Below are 22,019 nucleotides of genomic sequence, written 5' to 3'. Positions count from 1 at the left end.
AAAATCCGAGTGAGTTCCTTCCACAAGGCATCGGTTTAAAACCCAAGTGAGTTCCTTCTTAGACTTATTGAATTTTCGAAATATCCTTAAGTAAAGGCATCGGTTTAAAACTCGAGTGAGTTCCTTCTACAAGGCATCGGTTTAAAACCCAAGTGAGTTCCTTCTACAAGGCATCGGTTTAAAACTCGAGTGAGTTCCTTCTCAGACTTATTGTATTTCTCTGGAAATCCTTAAGTAAAGGCATCGGTTTAAAACCCGAGTGAGTTCCTTCTACAAGGCATCGGTTTAAAACCCAAGTGAGTTCCTTCTCAGACTTATTGTATTTCTCCGGAAATCTTTAAGTAAAGGCATTGTTCTGAACAACTAAGACCTAGTACAATAGCGACTCAAGTGACTGGCAAAGTTCAAGATGAAGTTAATTTCTTATTTCTTCAAAAGACCGGAAGGGGCCAACCTTTACATCAAACATACACATGAGATTACAAGAGTTGGGGCAATCTTCGGTCAAAAAAGAAAGTCATCATCGGTGATCATTAAGAAATCAAACAAGATCAGAACAGCTTTGCCAGAACAAACACAAGAGTCGAGCAGCAACACGGATTCAAGAAGAAAAAGAGGAGGAACGGGGATTACAAAAGCATTACAGTATGAACAAAATCCTCCACAATTTCATACTCTTTGTCCAGCTTGACCAGAAAAAGTATGGTCCTCGATCAAACTTGCATTCAGGCCGAGCTCTTCATAACTGAATCCTTCCAAGGGAGAATAAACAGGAGAATCCTCGAGATAATGCATAATATCCGGATCAGAAGGCGGAGGGTCGATCTTATCTTTGGTCCAGTCAGGAAAAGGAAGACCCAGACTGACAAACACTTCAGGATGACAAACAACGCTGTAGGGAGTCATATCAAAATGAGGATCTTTCCTTAGTATTGATTCCCATACTTCGTTCTCGCCATCCTGGTACGCCTGCAAGTTATAAGCATTCAGCATGTCAACAAAGGGCTTACTGTGTAAATACTTGAAGATGCAGGCTCTGCGAAAGTCAGTTGGAAGGGATTCAGGCAAAGGAATGACAGCTTGCCTTTGAGGTAATGCTTCAAGAACCCGGGGCCTCGACTTTCTCGCTTCTCGCTCCAATCACCGGATCTTCTCCTTGGCATCATCCAAGTCTAAACGAAGATGCTCAATCACCAAGTTCTTTTCTCCTGCAACCTCCCAAGCTAATTTCCTAAGGCGAGCAATCTCAGCGTCTTTGGCTTCGGAGTCTTCCCGAAGCCTGGAAACTTCATTACTCAGTTTACTGAGTCTAGAGGCTGCTTCCATTTGGTTGTGGAAGTTCCCAGAGAGACTCCAACAAACAACTTCCGAGTTAGTCAGGAGCAAAAGAATAATCTTCCGCATCAAAAGGAAACTGAAGAGAAACTTACATCACCAGTGACTTCATAAAGTCATCGTCTGGAAGTTTGGAAAGAACTCTGCTCTGGCTAGACATTTGAGCAGCAGTGCACCACTCTAACGCTTTGTCAAACTCGTTTGACACTAATTCAGACCTCCTCGAAGGAGGAGAAGGATGAGCTACATCAAGAGAAGGGTGAGTTGCATCCTTCACCAACCGATGACGCTTCCTAGTGGCAAAATCCTCCGGATCCAAAGAAGGAGAGGAAGAGGATGCCAAACAAGCTCTAGAGTTGGAAATAGATGCAGCACCTGTTGGGGCCGCGCTTTCATCAAATGCCAACATAGTTGCCTCTGATGTCCGAAGAGTCTCCTTTGGAGAAGCTCGACTGGTATCTCCGGTAGGGACATCAGCAGCACCATCAGCAACGGAGTGATCAAGATCTTCCTGGGAAGACCGAGCGATCTCTTCAGGCAGAGTGAGCATAGGAGAGGCATCAGTAGAAACTGTGGGAATATGACCTGAAGATTCACCAACAGCAGTCTCCTTACGCTTAGAGGATTCACCAGATGAAATCACCTTATTGGCCAAAACCCCCGTCGATGCTGGAACAATTTTCTTGCAGGACTTCGTTCTAATAAAGTTCAGATTGATTTTGGGAGGCACTACAACAAGCACAGAAAAAGCCGTATCAGTACGAAAATCCAACAACATAAGGAAAAAGGGAAAACCCTAGTTTTCTATTAGATATGAACTACTCAAAATACCCATTAAGTAAACCCCAAGTATTACTATTGTGAAGTTTACTCAGGTGGAAGGAGAGGGCAAAAAAGCTCACTTGTTCAGAAAATATTATTGGAGTACGAGGAATATGGATGCAGAGCAGGAAGACGGAATGTCGTTTTTGCAAATCTAACTTGCAGATAGTAGGATAAATGGAGAGTAGCCTCAAAGGACTTAAATAGCCTCAGGTAGTAAGATGACGGTTGAGAGCCAAAGGCAACCAAAGGCCCAGATCAAAGAAACGCTTTGAATTCCTCAACAAGCAAGATCAACGGTCAAAAGGAAGCCACATGGAAATAGGCACCTGATACGAGAATACCTCCACCCGTCGCACCACCATTTAAATAATGGTTGCATTACCAATTCATTGAAAAAAGTGAATGGTATACAAATGAAGGGAAACGTGTGGACTTTGCAATAAATGAAGGAGTAATGGGGAATAGAGGCTAAAGCATCTTTCCAGAACGTCTCTTCATGATATCTTTACAAAGATTATCCCCCGTCAGGGTATACGAAGTTAAGTGATAAGTTTTACCATTTATATTTGATTTTCAAGACAAGCTTTCGGATAGGAGATGAGGAAATATTGAGGCAAACATGGAAAAAGTCTCTATTCATTAATGAGGAGGATCAATCTTTACAAAAAAAAAAAAGAGTAACTCCCTACGCTTCTTCCTCATTATTGCCCGAAGAGTCCTGCACAGGAAAGCCTTTCTCAGGATCGTCATTCTCAGGTTCCTTTGAAGAGCCTTCCACAGGATTGTCATTATAAGGATCCTTTTCAACGGCAGCCTGTGACTTTTCTTCTTGGAGGGGTGGTTCGTTAGCAAGATATTCCTCATATTTTGGGTCAGCTGGAAAAGGATCATCCTCTTCCAAAGCCCAATTAGGGAAGTCCAATTTAAGCTTCCTGAAGACCTCTCTGTGACACACCTCACGAAAGGGAGTTGTATCGAAGGAAGGGATAGATTCGAGGATCTTTTCCCAAACGTCATTCTGCCTCAAGCAGTAAGCTTGGATGTTAAAGGCACCCAGCAGGTTAGAGAAAGGTACGTTGCTCAGGTACTTCCAAACACAATCCTTTCGAAGCTCCGGCTTGATATGCTCGGGTTTGCTAGGGACTGCCATCTTCAGTATATTTTAGTTCTCTATGGACTTGAGCTCAAGTCTGTCACCGAACAACGTGGTAGCTGCTTTCTGCTTCTTAGCCTCGCACTCGGCAGCAACAGCGCGGGCCTTTGAAAAGTCGAGGGCCTTTATCAAGGAGCTCATCTCCTCATCATGCTTCATCTGCAGCTCCTTGGCAGCTGCCGTCAGCCGGTCTATTTCAGAATTGGCCTTAGCCAAATTCTCTTCACAGGTCTGCAGCAAGGAGCCGTTACAACCAACCCGACTCAATGCTTCCATGTGCTGATAAAAGCTCAGCACAACATTCCTGGGGACGAGGAGATTATCAGAAAAAATCATAAGAGATTATGAAAAACAATTGGAGAAAGATCAGGAAGGCCAGTACCTGGTGGACTGACTAACAAGAGTATCATCGTTCAGGGCCTCAAAGTCCTGACAGTCAGTAGGCAGAAGACTGAGGGAACTCCATTCTGCGGCTTTCTCAGGGTCCTGTGTCACCCTATCAGTCTGCTTCAGTGTCCAATAAGGCATGAAGACCTCCTCACCATCTTCAGTATTTTTGGATTTTTTATGGGAGGAAGCATCAACTGTATCGTGCTTCCTTTTGGTTCGAGCGGCGGAGGAGATATTTGGCCTCTCCACTATTGGCTTTTCCCTTTTCCCGAAGCGTCAACCACGGGCTTTAAGTTCCTGATACCCTTGTAAGAAGGGTCAGGAGAGGGAACAGAAACCTCTTGTCCGACAGTTAAGGCTTGGGGCGACCGTTGCTCAGTTGTCACAACGGCCCTGGCAGCCTTTGCCCGAAGATGCTCAGGGTTCATTCTTGGTGGCACTGCAAAGAAGAACAAGAATCAGAATTGCAAAAGACATATCGCTCTTATAAAATTGAAGGATGATGGTTAAGAAGCTCACAATGAGCCAATCCCCAATACAGAAGGATGGAGTTGTACTCCACCTCAAGTCCATGTATCTCCTGATACCATGGAATTGATTTGATCTTCTTGACGGCCGTCTCGTCTTCTTTGGATAAAGGAAGGACCCGGTTACTTTCAGAGTATGAAGTATACTGTTTTCAGACGGTTGGGAAATTGAGATCTGACTGAGGCGCTCTACAGAAAAAGTATCGTTCGCGCCATCCTTTGTGATTGGAAGGGCAGGTTCCTTTGGCGAGAATGCTGCCCCTCCAGTCAAGCTCAGCCTTATTAAGCTTGGAGAGCACAACCCAGCCAAGAGGATGGGAAATAGAAAGAAGATGAAAGTGCACAAAAAGAGCAAGAGTAGGCATAGGGCCAAGTTCAAAGCATAAACCCAAGAAGCCGACGATGAGACGCCAGCTAATGGGAAGGAGCATTCCAGGGCAAATGTCCCAGTGATTCAAGATGGCTGCAAACAAAGGATTGAAAAAGGGAAAGCGAACTCCGCTTTCCAGTGCATCTACGTATAGGGAAAATTCACCCGGAAGGATCGAATCAACCCTCTCATCAGGGTTGGGAACCCTAAGATGATAAGAAGAAGGAAAATCAAAACCTTGGATGGCCGAAAGAAGGGTTTTCTCCTTATAAGAGGAGGGAATAGAACCAGGTCCACCTTTAGACTTGAAGGTTTGTTTTGACTGTCCAGAAGACTCGGCGGTCACCCTAGGAGTCTTGGAAGATCCAGACTCAGGAAAGGCATAAGAAGTTTCAGCCTTTCTTTCTAATATTTTATGGGAAACTTCTGCGAATTCACGCCAGAGAGCAGTTAGGGTTTTATTATCACTGTTCGACTGCTCAGAAGGAAGGGAAGCAAAGGCCTCATTACCACTACTATTACTGACGCTGGGCACCAGGGAAGAAGAAACCCTATTATCCTCCATTACTAGCTTCAGTAAGGTTCAAAAAGAAAAAAAAAAAAAAAAATGGAGACAAGGATTTTTAACTTTGCAAAGGGATCGGTAAACTTACTGATTCAGTGAGGCAGAAGCTTGGGAACGAGAAGGCGCGAAGCAGACGACGAAGTTTCAAAATTCCAGACAAGAAGAATGAAACCTACGAAGACAATGAACCGCTTTTAAGCACTCGCACGAGTGTTCGAGGACATGAACGATCGAGATTGATTCAGCATCGACGATCGGGATTTAGAGTCGTTTTGAAAGTTTGAACTCACGAATCCAAAACAGACGTTCGGAAACCGTCGCTTGAGTTACGTGAGCCACGATCATTCGACTGCAATAAGACACGTGGCATTGCCCTCGCAACGCTCGAGGAAAAGTGACCACCGCATTAAATGTGATACGACATTTAGTGGGATACGCAGAGACTATTGCCTGACGAAGAACCCAGTTAAAAACCAAGCCCTCGGGATCGACCGAACGCTTGGTCTGGGGGGCTCGTGATATGGAGGAAATGTGATCGAACTCGGTTCATACTTGGTTTGACCCTCGACCCCGGTCAAGACGGAGGGAATTGACTCGCTTATGAGCGAGCCGGGCCCAGGAGATAGCTTCCTGGGGAAGAAAACTAAATCAGCCACAGGCACGCCCTAATCTGACTAATGGATTAGGTTAATTACCCTAATGATGGCAGACTCAACTTGGCGGCTGTCACTTATCGCTATTGAAGGGATAATCATCGGATAACCGTGAGGTTGTCTTAGGAGTCCTCTACTAGTTCAAACTAGTAGAAGTCTATCGCTCAACGGATCTAACTGTTAGAATCCAACGACTATCCGAAGAAGGCTCAAATGCATCCAACGAAGAAGATTCGAAGGTACACTCTATATAAACCTTACTTACCTACGAGGTAAAAGGAGGAACCCAGATCCATACACACCTTGTGGATGTAAACACTCATATGCTTACGATCTAGATCACATTCCAGTTATTCATTCCTTAGCTCTGTGCGTCTAGCAGAGCCGTTTGTGATTAAGTTCATCGACTGACTTAGCCTTCGGAGGTGGACTCCCGACCCCAGCGGTGGGGCCACATCTGACGCTTTTGTTTTGCAGGTCAATTCAAGGAGATCTAAGGGCTTAGCAGATTTTGGACGCATCAGGTTCTAAACAACTTCCTGGACGAAAAGGATTTTCTAAAAACTTGAATCTAAACAATAATCTGTCGAATAATAAATTAAGTCTCTTTGAAATCGACTCGTGAAGACATCTAACTATAGTAAACATTCAAAAACTCGAATCTAAACATTAGTCTATCGAATAATAAATTAAGTCCCTCTGAAATCTACTCGTGAAGAGATTTGCATAATAGAGTGATTGTAGAATACCTTTGGAAGCAATGTAAAAATAGGGTTTAGGTTCCCTATAATTACAAATCTCTCCACAAGGTTCTTCCTTTGACAAAAGATCAAATGAGATAACTAGAAGGAGAAAAAGAATTAACTAACCTTAGAATTCACGATTAGAACACAGATAACTCTCACGATGATCTCCACAATATTCTCCTTCTTTGCAATGATCACTTTGACGTGATCTGATTCTCTCTAATGGCTGAGGAGTATAATAATGTGTCTTAGGTTGAAAATCTCATTAAATAGGGACGAAAACACTAATTCTCTAAAATACCCCTATCTTACTGGTGGGCACCAGGTAGGGTCAGTGGGGTAGGTTCACTCGAGAGACCCCTACCCAATCAACCCTACCCCTAGAATTTACTCCAGGAGTGAGTTTCATGGGCAGTTGCCCCATGGAACTGCTTCAACATTTAGCTCACACATCTACCGGGTCTTACTTGATATTAGGGACCTTCCAAAAGTGTCAACATTGAACTCTTAATCTGCTTCCCTTGTCCTTTAGTGTTCGAGTCAGTTCTTCTTTCGAAATTTAGCAAAACTCTATATGGATACATGTTTGGATGTTCATCATCTTCACCATCCATTTCCATTGGTTCAAATTCTAATCCAACGGTCTCTATTTGGATGGCCCACAGCTGTTTTCTCCTTGCGTTGTGGGTTCTTAGACCTACAATACATGTTTCGGGTTAGGATCATAGGGGATTTCACATCTCACTTAATAGTAACTGAAGCCAAACAATATCACTTGATGCAGATGCCATAGCTCAATACTCAGCCTCAATGCTTGAACGACTCATGATATTTGCTTTTTACTTTTCCAAGTAATGATGTTTCCACCAACAAGGTATATAGCCTAGAGGTAGACTTTCTATCCAGTGGGCTCCCAGCCCAATCAACGTTAGTATATTTGACAAGATCTTTGTGACCATTATTCTTCATTGAGATCTCTCATCTTGGAGCAAACTTTAAATACTGGAGAATTCGAGCAACCTGATCCATATTTCCATTTGTGGGGGCCTGCATAAATTGGCTCACAAAATTGGCAGCGTAAGCAATATTAGGTCTTTTAATGGTCAGGTAAGTTAACTTCCCTACTAGATGTTGGTATTGCCTAGTGTCCTTGCAATGGAGTTGCATCTGTAGTGAACTTGCAATTATAATCCATTGGAACATTAGTTGGTTTAGCTCCCATTTTATTAGTTTCTCTTAACAAAATCTAAAACATATTTTCCTTGAGAGAGAAATTATCCTTTCTATGATCTAGCCACTTTAGTGCCAAGAAAATATCTTAGTTGTCCTAAATCTTTGATGTCAAATTCTCTACTCAAGTTTTTCTTGAGAGAATTGATGCCAATGTGATTGTTCCCTGTAATGACAATGTCATCTACATAAACAAGAACAATCACAACACCTGTGTCACTATTTTTGATAAAAATTGAAGAGTTAGATTTTGCTTTAATGAAGCCATAACTAATTAGAGCAATTGCTCAGTCTCCCATACCAAGCACGAGGAGACTGTTTGTCTAACAACCCCCGTAATTCTAACATGGGATCCATATTTCAGGTCTAATAACCCGAATGTCTGGCCGGAATAAGTTACGGAGTATCCGGATTGAAGTCCATGATCCATATCCTGAGTCCATGGATTTGGATTCTTTTGACGAAGAACCTGCCTTACAGGGAAAATGGATCACCAGTCGGAGTCAAGAGGTGTCTGAAGATGTCTGGAATCAAGGTAAGAACTCCCCCACATGTTGTATAGGATTAGGTTTGAGTTGGGGATCAACCCCTTGAGCAAAGCACCCCAAGTACTGAAAAGTACTAAGGAGCAGTTGCTTAAGGCGGTTGATTGGCCAATCAACCGCCTCAAGCGACCGCAAAGTCTACTTGTGGGATTTTTACCTTAATTTGCCCCCAGTCCCATATATATAGCAAATCCCGACCTTGTTACTCATTATTCTATTTAGGATTGTTGCTGTGGACGGTTAGGAGGCAGAGAACACGTGCTGGAAGGTGAGAGAAGTGTGGTTTGCGAAGAAGATCCAACCCTTCATCCATTTTGTGAATCTGATGGAGGTAAGTGTCACCCACACCCTCTATTTCTTTTCCTCATCTCTTTTGAATGGTGTGGATCCATCCCTTTTGGAATGGATGAGGTTGAATTGTATTGGTTCTATTCCCCATCAGTGAATTTGATTAAATCTTGTGCAAAAACGAATCCTTGCATTCGAATAAAGGATAGATCTAATTGAAGGAGATGATTTGAATAGTGAATCTTAGAATTTTAGGTTGTTGTTTCGTGCTTGTGTTGTAGGCTCCTTCAGGACGAAATTTGGATTTAAATCTTCCCAAAGTCGAATTAAAATTTGAAGATCAAAAGTCGGAATTTCAGACTTAGAGGCTGTCTGTAATAGGGGCAGTCACTCAAGGCAGTTGCTTAGCCCAACTAACCGCCCAAAGCAACCAACTGGGTCACAATAGCTCTGTGAAGTTGGTCTTTGCTTTGACTTGACTCGTGTCTTCTATGTAATTTTGCAACTATATATTTAGGTGATCTCTGAGTTTACTGGAAGTGTTGTGGGTGACTATTTGCATTCTATTAAGAGTTTTACATAATTACAAGGACACATTCTTGTATATATGCAATGATATGCTCTATGATGAACTGTTTAACTCTGATGTATATCATAAGAGTTACTTATTGTGGTTGTATAATTCAATGATTAATAGTTGAATATATGTTGTAAATGATGTTTATATGTACTTTATTACTTTGTGAATGAATGATTATGTTATAATGGTTGATGATGTGATGTAGTTGTGATGGAAGGGTATCCATTTGGGTAACCATAGGTTGGGATATTAGAGGGCTGTGGTATGGGACACATGCTTACTGATAGCCCCAGCACTATCATGATTGCTGGATGACATACTTAAGGAGTCTAGAATGCATGGCTAGGTACTCATACATGGTACTACCCTTGCGGTAGGGGAATTAAAGCCGAATGACCCGTGATAATAGTGACGTGACTCTCTTTCATCCTACAATGGTAACCAGTCCGTGCAAAGATTCAGAGGTCCACTGTTGATTTATACAATGGTAGGGTTGCCTATGTTAGGGTTTGGGCTCATGGACATCCAAGGAGCGGCTGGAAGTCGTGAGGGGTCATGAGAGCATTTGCCCCAACAATATGTGGATGACCATAGGGTGAGAGAATGGAGTCCAATAGCGGTAGCTAGTCTATGAGGGTTCTCATTCCTAGGTAGGGAAGGATACTGAACCGAGTTGGCTGGTGCCATAGGGGAAGCATCTGGACTACATGTAGTATGTTACTATATGACCTTGCATTGGATTATAAACCCCCACATGCGCCAGTACTCATGCCAATGGTCGTGGTAAGAGAGTGTTGACTTAAACCCCAGCCATGGTTGATTGACGAGGACTGAACCCCTTTGCCCAGGATCCCAATAGAGGTAACTAGTCCGTGAGGGATCAGAGTGACTAAATCTACCCAGAGGAGGGCCGGTGTTATATATTAAAGCATGTCAACCATCTAGAGACTTTCATAGTTAGATTTTAGTTGCATTCAAATATTTGCATATCATTCTTTACTTATATGTTTACTTGGATATATTGTCGATATGTATGTTGATGTGATTTCCTTACTGAGTTCATTAGAACTCATTCCTTTCTTTGTATGTTAAACTATATTGTACAGATGGTTTTACCGAATCGGGAGAAGTTTCGTATGACTAGAGCAACTCCTATGAGGAAAATGTTGAACCGTCAATGGGAGATGGAGATGCTTTCCATGAAGCCTCCTGTGGGTGCTTGGAGTGCGCTTACAGCACCCATTGACAGTAGAAGGAGGCAGATCACTCGGTATTTTGAGAAGTCACTGGAGAAGAACTGGAGAACTCCCTATCTTGCTAGATTAGAAGAGCAGGTTTTAGCCCAGGAGTGAGCTACTGGAAAGAAATTGATTTAGTTTATTTTTGCTTCTATTGAACTCGATAAATTTTAGAACTTGACTACTTTGATTCTTTTCTTTGATTCATTCTTGGAGTATTTGGACTCCTATAATCCTTTTTGATTAATTAATTGAACTTACTCTTGCTCTTGATTGCTAATATTTGCATTTATTGTTATTGATGATAAAACTGTGGATCCTATGATGGATCGCACCCATAGTTTGTCAGGCAGGACCGAGACCAGCGGGTGGGGTGTGACAGTTTGAGCCTATAGATGGCCTTTTTTAATTTGCACACCATCCTATCTTGATTCTCCAACACATGTCAGGAGATGAATCCATATAGACTTCTTCCTCTAAGTTTCCATAAAGAAATGCATTTTTTATGTCCATCTAGAAAAAAGACCAACCACAATTGGCAGAATTAGACATTAACCTAACAGTATTCATCTTTACTACAGGAGCAAATGTCTCCTTATAGTCTACGCCATAGGTCTGAGTATAACCTTTGGTGACAAGCCTTGCCTTATACTTTTCAATTGTCCCATCACTATTATATTTAGTTTTATAAATCCAATGACAACCAAGAAACTTTTTGCCTTCAGGTAATCTCACAACTTCCCTAGTATGGTTGTGATCAAGAGCAAGAAGTTCCTCTTTCATAGTCTTGACCCAAACATCATATTGTTGGCTTCCTCAAAATTGTTTGATTCCATATGGGAATCGATGGTGGATAGAAAACTTAGAAATTTGGGACCCACATTATCATAGCTCACATGATCTTGAATAGGGTATTTAGCAGTATGATATGCGATAAATCCCTAAGTTAAGAGGATGGCTTGGGAACTTGTTTAGATTTTTGAATTGGAATAAGATCAAGAATTAAAGATTCAACAGGTTGAGCAGGTGGGCTATTATCCATTGTTGATGGTGGATTTTCTTCTACATAATCAGCTTCTACTACCAGAAGATTATTACCTTCCTCAATCTTGTAAGTTATATTAGGCATAGGAGGATCAATTCTTCATCTAGATTATCATAATTCTCTCCCTGAATTTGAGTACGAGTTGTGAAAACATATGAGTCTCATTAAAGACAACATCAGGGAGATGAATAGCTGATTCGTACTTGGATCAAGGCATCGGTACCACTTCTTTACCGAAGAATATCCCACAGATACATTTTCGCGCCACGAGTCAACTTTGCTACCGGTTTGAGAGTTTACATAACATATACCAAACACATGGAGGTGATCAATATTAAAAGGGCAACCACGAAGTACCTCCATGGGTATCTTGTTATTAAGAACTTTACTGGGAAGATGATTAATGAGACAACAACTTGTGTGAACTGCATCTAACCAATATGTCTTAGGCATATTACCAGCAAAAAGGAGAGCATGAGCCACCTCAAGAAGATGACAATTCTTGAGTTCGGACACTCCATTTTTTTGGGGAGTGCCAACACAAGATGTATGATGGAGGATGCCCAAGCTATGAAGAAATGATCGAAATGGGTGATTAGTGTATTTGGTGCCATTGTCAGTAAGCAATATTTTAATACATGTATTGAACTGATTTTGCACTATAAAACAGAACTTATGAAACACAACGAAAATCTCATTTTTAGATTTTAACAAATAGAGCCAAGTTGGTCAAACAAATTATTAGAAATATGAGAGCTACTAGGAAAGGGAAGTCTATGCTGCTTTGGCAAAGTGACGAGGTTCCCAATTTTTTGAAATCATGCAATAAAGAAGCATCAATGGTACAAAGTACTCGATCTCATGGATGACCCATTCATGAATGCCACAAGTGAGAGAGCTCAGAGGAATTCTTCTTTGCAACCAATGCATTAGGAGAAGTTTCCAGAATATATAATCCATTGTGAAGCTTTCCTTCACCAATCATCCTCTGGGTGATGCGGTCCTGAAAAAACACTTTTTGAGGAGAAAAATGACATTGCAATTCCATTATTGAGTGCATTTGCTAATAGATAATAAATTATTGGATAAATTAGAAACAAATAATGTTTTAGATTTGTGTAAAAAAAAATGAAATTGACCACTTCCTTTAATAGGTACTTGAAGCCATAGTTATTGGGAAATGAAATCAGAATCAAATGAAGATAGAAAATGAGAGGAGCTGAACATGTGATATGAAGCCCCTGAATCTATAATAAAGCAATTCTTAGAAAACATAGAGAAGGCATGAAGATTACCCAATGTTTTTGTCAAATTGCTATTTTTGGTTGGAGGTGTGGCAATAGAGGTAGAACTATGATTCTAAATTAAATGTTGAACCTATCGTGCTAATATTTCAAGAGCTTATTTGAAATCTTGGGAATTTGTTTGAGCAATCACCTTGGTTTCTTGAGGCTTATATTTGTTTGGACAGAGATGTGGATGTAAGACCCAACATCTCTCCTTGGAATGCCATCATGAAAGCAATGATTATAGTTAAAAGGAGGGTGAGTGTCACACCCCACCAAGCCAGTGGGGGTGATACACCACAGGACCAAGGTTTAGTGATAAACCCATACAAGTATATGATATAGCATAATCCAAGGACAAGAACAGATCAAGTTTAAATATCAATCATAAAATCTGAAATATTAAGTTTACAACCATCCATTAACTACAGTTAAGTTAACTATTGTTAATCAAAATAACAGCAGAGTTTGGAAGAAAAGAGTAGTTTGTTCGCAGCGGAAGTAATCCAACAAATTTTTTACTAGAAGCCAACTCCATAAGAGCAATCCATACACAAGCATGAAGCTTCATGCACGTCCAGTTCTTCTCCAATTGCTTCCTCATGATAATCTATTGGCGACGGATCCTCCATTTGAGTGGGGTCCTCATAACCTGTAAAATAATCTAAAGAAACATACACAAACAAAGGAATAAGTTCAACAGAACTCAATGAGGTTAACTCAACAATCATATCTTGCATTCGTTCACAATCTCCACGTCACACATATAAAATGGTAATGTAATCGACGACAATAATATGATAAATGAATGGTTATAATGTTATGCTCCTAACTCTATCATGAAGTCTCTATGGTAGACATATTAAGTTAAACACCAATCTCCTTTGGGTGGTCTTAGTCACTCTCCCTCAATAAGAGATGTCTATTGGGTTCTCCAGTTGTTGGGTAATCTCATGTCAATCCATGGTTGGGATAAGTCACCACTTTCTCACATCACCATTTGGCATGAGATTTGGAGCCTGTCAAGGACAACTCTAGGCCCAATGCATAGTCATATGGTCTCGTACTACATATGGTCCGGATATCTCCCCTCATGCCTAGTGTCATTTATATTCGATAACCTTCCCACCTATGAACAACATCCTCAACGGGAAGCATCTGTTGGATCCCATTCCTTAACCCAATGTTCATCCACATATAATGGACAAGATGCTCTCCATGTCCTCTCACGGGTTGGCTATTGGTCTTGAGCGCCCATGAGTTCTTATCTATTATATGCAACTCTACCATTTTATGATGACAGTGGGCTTGTTTGACACTTATAGGACCCATCCACTGACATCACAGATTAATCGGCTTCAATACCCATATCGGAAGAGTAGTAGTACCACTATAAAAAAAATTGAATTCCTAAAACAGCCACTAATTTCTTGGTGGCGGTTTAAAAAAACGCCACATATCCACCACCGCAGCCATTTAATGGTGGGGGTTTACACTACTGCGCGTGTAAAGTGCAAATAGTGGCAGTTTTATAAAACCGCAACTAAAAGTGTGAATATCCAACGATGGATAACAAAACCGCCACTAATTATAGGAATAAACACCGGTGGATAATACCACCACTAATCATCTTTACACAGTTGGGTGGGGGTGGTAATTAAGCCTATTTAGTGGTGGTTTAAAAAACCGCCACTAATTCTCTCATCGGCATCGGGTGGGGCTCGTGGGATTTTATTAATTAGTGGTGGTTTATTATAAACCGCCACTAAGTATATATTATTAGTGGCGGTTTATCACTAATTAAATGTCACCAATTCCCTTTTCTCTGGTAGTGTACTCATAGGGTTATCTAGCCCAACACTTCTAAACACCTAGCATTCATGTACCTAGGTCTAAATGCAAATTCATATAAGGTCACTAGGGTAATGGGCGAACCCACAACCCTTGTTGGTAAATAGAAATAAGAGAATTAAGTGTCAAACCAATCCCACTCATTCTCCTATCATCAATATAAAATTAGAAAAGGAAAAAAAAGAAGTTAACCCTACATTCTTACCTTTCATTTGCACAAAGTCACACTCAATCACATGATAATAAATATAAAAAATCAAGCAATATGTTAATAAAGAAATTGAAATAACAATATCAAATATCGAAGACATGGTCGAGTATAGTCTTCACCTTTCAAATTGATTTTTCTTTTCGAAGTCCCACAAATCAACCTCAAGAGTAGGTAATTATGCTCAAAATAACCCTAATTACATAAGAGGAAGAGCAAGTATTAATTGGGGATCGATTGGGGTTCAAAAGAGGTCTAAAATAAACTTCCCGAACATGACCGGTTGCATGGCTAGTTGCATAGGCTTACAGGATCGAGTGATTGGCAAGACCCCCCCCATCCTCAACCTAGTTTCAGCCAAAATCCATTTCCAATTCGAAATATGATTGAAGTTGGACTTTGGGGGTCTTTTAATTAACAAAAATAGGGTCCCAAAAGTACCGACAATTCTTCCCAAATAGGCCTCAAACGAAAAGCCCCAATTTCAGTTTTTGTGAGTGCCTGCGGGCTTCTATGAGAGGTTCAACACAAAATCGTTCGCACCAAATTGCATAAACAACTCTCAAAACAATGGAAAACATAAAGGAGAGTATAATAAGGCATTCATTGCAACCTATTAACTCCAACTACTAAAACCTAACATTCAACTATAAAGAAAACACCATTGACCTAGTGTTGCTTGTATCTCAAGATATTATGCAAGTGTACATATCGCAATCAAGTAATAATTGATAAGTAAAATATCGATCCCACGGAGAATTCTATCCTTAACTTACAATGTAAAAATAAAATTGATTTAAATGAGATTAACAAGGTTGATTTGTGATTGACTAACTAAATAACCAAATGACAAGTAATAAAACTAAGGAACTAAAATGGAGATAAAGCAATAGAGGGAACTTAGTGAGTGAAAAGAGTGTTGGGAATCAAGTTTCCCCTCCCCTGAATTGTATAATGCAAATACTAAAGTAATACTACAACCCCGAAATATATCAAGAATCTGGAATGAATGGCAATATGGTATTTTCCAATGCACATAAGCTAGCATCCTAAATCAACATCTGCATATTCCTATGAAGAATTGAAATATGAATGCAATTTAAACCCACTCTCACTCATGGCCATGTGAGGTAATTGGGTATTCCTACCCAGCCTACTAATTAACACAAACTAATTAAAGATTATGCTAACTCACACAATTCAACAAGCATCTAGGCGGCATTAACTTTCCAGTTAACTCAATCATAGCATTCGTTAATGAAAGATCATTCAAGAACCGAAATTAATCAATATATATCATGCTGAATTCATTGACAAAAGGTTGTATTGTAGTAAAACTAAAGTACACATGATAGTTACATCTCAAAATTCAGGTTTAGGTACTACTATCATCCCAACACAACACAAGTTTAGCCCATAACAGACATTAGAAACATAGCAGTAGTTATAGTTAACATTAAGCTAGAAGATGAGAAGATAAGTTTATAAAAATGAAAAGAAACTAAAGCCTCAATGCTTCCACAAGAGCTCCAGCCTTCTTCTCCAGTAGATTTCCTTCTCTAGCAGCTTTCCTTGCTTCCGCAATGACTCCAGCTCTGGTTCTTCTTCTCCTTGCTTCAGCCGTGTCCTCTCTTCCCTTTAGCTGTGTGTTGCAATGTTTTTCTTTTCTTTTCCTCTCTTCTCTTTCTTCCATAAATGTCTTCAATCATTAGGTTAGATTCTAGCCATAGGATTAGAACATTCCTCCTGAGATCAAGGGCTGAGAACAATCATATATTTACAAGAATAATGTCCTCTTAAGTTAGCCCTTTCTGGTCATTTCCACTTGTATTGGATCTAAGAATATTCTGCTCCGAATTGCTGCAGCAAACTTCACAGCAAAGTTAGAGGACAGGTTCTTCTCCTATTATGGCTCTTTACCTACATTTTTCAAGAGAAAGAGAAACAATCAAATTCATCCACAAATCTGAAGAGAAATTCATGTAAGAGTGACAATAATGAACTAAACAAGATGCAACATGTTAAGACTAAATAAGACAACATCTAATGAATACTACCACTAAAACAAAGACAAAATACTCCTAAATCAAGCCATTTCAAGTATAAAGTTACCAATCTTAACTTTATTTCATAGAGTTATCACCTAGGTTTAGAGAAGAGAGGTTGAAGAACAGTCACCTTTCTTAACGTTTCCGCGATGATTCGAGTCTCAAAGCATCGCCACATGGATGGAATCGAAAATCTCTCTTGGTTTCTCCACCTCTCCAAGCCTCAGCCCCACTCTAGCATTAGAAAATGCATTCCAAGGTGAGTGGAATCATAAATTAAGGTTTTCAAACCCAATTTCACGAAACTGCCCCAAATTTGGGGATGGGTGGTAAACCCAGACTGGTCAACTGGTCCGATTCACTGGCCCTTGGTTGACCCCTCAACCAAGGTCTGGTTCCGGTGTTTTTTTGCTTGAATGAAAGGTCTTTTAAGTTTCTATGTTTGGGTATATTTATCTCGTCATTTGGATTCTCCTTCATCGGTTTTCGAACGTGCCAAAATAGCCTTTTAATGCCTTTGTGATTGACCTTCTCTCTCTTCTTAAATTCTAGGAGAGTGGTCGAGTCATCACTAGGGTCGTCCACTATCATTGGGTCCACTTCCGAACCTTCGGGCTCAACTCGAATGGCCCACAGTTGTTGCCTACTCAAGTTCCGGGTTCGCGGTTCTGAAACCATGGGTTAAAGGGTTAGAAATTCGAGGAATTTCACAGTGAGACCGTGCACCTTTCCCCTTTCCTTTGCCACCACGACTACCATTATCGCTTTGTTGTTTAGAAGAGTTGGTAGTCATGTGGACACAAGTTTCAGAAACATTATTACTTGTAGAATTAGTTTTCGTTACTCAATGAAGAATTTCTTCTTGTTGAATAGTAGCACATATAACAACAAATTAAGGTAAAGTTGCACTCATCGGACCTATCATTTGAGATCCTCAATCAGGTTTTATACTTGCCAATAAGTAAAGTATTCTATCATATTCTTTCCTTTTGATGTAGTCAGTCACAGATTGGGATGTAGGTCTATATCGCCATAGTTCATCCCACTTCTTTTTGAGGTTCCCAAGATGTTTGGTGAAGGATTGGTTTTGTCCTTATTTAGACTGAACAATTTCTTGCTGCAGTTCAAAGATGTGAGATGCATTTTTGGTTTAACCATACATCTCGCATTGCATTCCTTAGGTCCAAAGTAGATTTAGAATATGCAAAAATCTCGTACACATGGGATGTCATAACAAAATGATCATTGGCTTGCCACTCATCAAATTTTGGATCAGTAGGCTCTAGAGGTTTTGGTTGACCAGTGATATGGTTAAGTTTTAATCGATTTCCAAAAGCAATAGTCACGGCATGAGACCATGGCAAATAATTTCTTTCATTTAGCAAAAGAGAAGTGAGACATTGATTATCTATGTGACATAGATTTAGCTTTATTGATGGGTTGATTCAGAGGATTTTTCTTGATTAGTTTTATTCATACTAACAAGTCAACAAAACAAATTAATAAGTAAAAAACTTAACTCAATCAATGCAACAAAACAAGGGAGATTAAAGCAACAACAATAGCTATAGAAATTTGAATAGAAGAAAAAGACCTTCATTTAAATGTGATCTACAAACACCACAAATATTCATAACCTGAAGCTCTGATGCAATGCAAAAAATTGACAAAACACAAAGTGTAAAAACTTGACAAAACATGAAGGAATTTACAAGGTTCAGTCTTTCGTAGAAGCCTATTCCTTGAGATGAATCTCCAAAAATTTTGTATTCTATTGGAAGAGATTGCATTGAATTTATACTAGAGAATACAACCATGATGTTATACTTAGATAACAGTTAAAAAGGAATACAATACATTAGAATATTTCACAATATTGTCTCTTGCACACAATTTTGCACTCAATATTCCACAATATTGATTTTGTCTCTTGTCATGAATAGAGCACACAATCTTGTACACAATATTCCACAATATTGATTGTGTCTTTTGCTATGAATGGAGCGCACACTCTTGTCACGCCAACAAGGTGCTTGTAAGAATTCACCCAAAAGGTAGCCATTGCACTCCTGATATATCAAACCAGAAATGGAGGATCCCCTCATGCTCCAAGGTTTAGAATTACAGTTATCTGAATCATTTTTGCATGTTAAAGAGGCTGAATAGGCCGTTGGAAAATATGGCTTTGAACAAATATTAGGAAAGATAAAGAATGATGGATTGAATCTACTCAGCAAGGATATACTTTGGTGACAAACCTGTTCAACAATCAACAACAACAGAAAGTCAAAAAACCTGCGAGGCTGTGATAGTAGAAAAAAAGTTCTCAAATTTAGTTTACTCCCTCCCTTTGTACCAATTGCAACTCTATCCAAAAAATAAATATCCCTATGCCTTCAACAATCGAAATTCTTACATCGTAGAAATGTTTGTTTCTACTTGATTGTATTAGCCATAATATGACCGTTGGAGGTCTTTGGAGAATATGACTGTTGGAGATAATATGATCGGTGGAGATCTTGGATAATATGACCGTTGCAAATAATTTATTTCCTTATGTACAGTATGCTACATTTATTTTATTCTTTGTTTGATTGTATTATATATACACATGAAGAGGTAATACAAAATCACTTCTACACAAAATCTTCTTAACATGGTATCAGTTTAGGACGATCCACACCTCTTCAAGTGGCGCTAATTTTTTTTCAAGAGCACTAAACGATCCCTACGTTGTTGTTTTCTTTCCGCTACTTTTACAATGACAGATCCGTCTCTTAATGCGCTTACTACAAATGCTGTTTCCATCCACTTTGATGGTTCTTCTCCATATTTTTTACATCATTCGGATAATCTTGGTGCTATACTCGTCGCACAGCTTTTACATGGCGACAATTATCCCACTTGGAATCGTGCGATGCAGATGGCTCTTGAGGCCAAACATAAGCTTGCCTTTATTGATGGCTCCTTGCCTAAATCTGCTGTTGATTCTTTGGAGTTTCAAGCATGGACACGATGCAACAACATGGTCCTTTCTTGGTTGCTAAATGCTCTCTCACCTGATATTGCTAATAGCATTCTCTACATATCTACTGCCCACAAGGTTTGGGATGATCTCCGTGATCATTTTTCTCAAAAAAATGCTCCTCGAATTTTTTAGATCCGGCGTAGCATTTCTAATCATCGTCAAGGCACCTCTTCTTTGGCATCTTAATATACTATTCTCAAGGGTTTTTGGGATGAAGTGGACTCATACAACTCATTCCCGCCTTGCACTTGTGGTCTCTTGTCAAAACACAGTGATCTTCAACAACAAGATCGCTTACTTGAATTTTTAATGGGCTTCAATGATTCTTATTCTTCTGTTCGGAGTCAACTTCTTTTGGAACCTTTACCTAACATCAATCGTGCTTATTCTCTTCTATTGCAAGAGGAGCGTTATCGCTCCCTCAATGAGTTACCAAATCCATCATTGCATCAATCTGCCCTTGCAGCCACTGCCCCTCATACACATTCTAAAAATGGTAGGAAGCCTATGTATTACTGTGATTTTTGTGGCATGAATGGACATTCGGATTCCCGTTGTTTTAAGAAACATGATTATCCTCCCAAGAGCAATAATACACACATTAAATCAACATCACCTGAACTCTCTGCTCGATCCTTTGCAGCCATCAACCCAGGAACAAATTCTACCCCCTCCTTTACTTCAGCGCAGTATTATCAATTATTGGCATTGATCGAATTGGGTAATCCCACTCCTTTAGCAAATGCTGCAGGTAATTCCCCTCCCCATGGGTTATTGATTCTGGGGCAAATTTTCATATGGCTTCTAAGTTACATTTCTTTAACACTGATACGGTGGTTCCTTATGCATCTCCGATTACATTACCCAATGGTGAAACAACCTCTCTGTCCCATTTAGGGACTTGCACCCCCACCCCTTCCACATCTCTTAATAATGTCTTGTATGTTCCTTCATTCCGTTTTAATTTATTATCCATTAGTCAAATCACTAAATCTCTCAATTGTTCAGTAACATTTTTTCCTCATTATTGTGTCTTTCAGGACTTACCAATGAAGAAGATGATTGGATTGGGTAAAGAGCATAATTGCTTATATTATTTGGAGTTGCTTCCCTCCATTATTGCAGCTTCATCCACTCATTCCCACTCCTTTGATGTGTGGTATTGGCACTTAGGCCGCCCATCTCGCAACATTAATACTTCTTTATCACGTTTTAATTCTTGCATTTCAGTTTCTAATAAATGTGTTTGCACTATTTGCCGTTTGGCAAAACAAACCTGGCTACCTTTCCCATCTAGCTCCATATCCACTTCATCTTCTTTTGATTTAATACATTGCGATGTTTGGGGTCCTTATTATATTCCTTCTATATGTGGTGCTAAATATTTTTTGACTATTGTGGATGACTATTCTTGTTATACTTGGGTTTTTCTAATGAACTTCAAATATGATGCTTGGTCTTATTTGCATGATTTTTTTGCAATGGTCAAAACTCAATTCAATTTTCAAATAAAAAAAATTCACACTGATAATGCACGTGAATTTTTTAATCACTCCACCACCTCATTTTTTTCCAACCATTGTCACATCCTCCCATCCGGTACCCTATCTGGCATACCCGAGAGTGTGATCCACAGCCCGAAGATCAGGTATCGAGTAATCAACTTCCCACATAAACAATAACATAATCATGAACAATAATAATAAAAGTGCAGAAGATAAACCATCGATCCAAATAAGGAAAGAGTGAATCATATATAAATCAGAGTACTAGATATAATCAGAGTGTCTAAATCAGATAGGTAAAGTGAGGCGAAATCCCACTCTACAACCAGCGGAAAAGTAGTTCTAAAAGAGAATAAACAAGATAGAATCAAATCCCAATAGCAGGTACAATAGGTAACTAAATTGTTCTTAACTTTATAGACAACATCCCTATAAGTATAAATCTCATAAACGGCACAAGGACGCTTCCACTCTATGGTCGGACTAAGCATCGTACGGAGCATAACCACTCGCGGGATCTTCAGTGTAATTGTTGTAACTGCAATCACCTTCCTGGAGATATGCCTCTTCTCCTTGCGCTTCTTCGTACGAGCCGTCATGATA

The sequence above is a fragment of the Hakea prostrata genome, chromosome 1, assembly GCF_041222555.1.
Source record: "Hakea prostrata isolate BN-2017 chromosome 1, UWA_Hpros_2, whole genome shotgun sequence".
Taxonomy (NCBI): Eukaryota; Viridiplantae; Streptophyta; class Magnoliopsida; order Proteales; family Proteaceae; genus Hakea; species Hakea prostrata.
Note: the sequence above shows the minus strand (reverse complement) of the source record.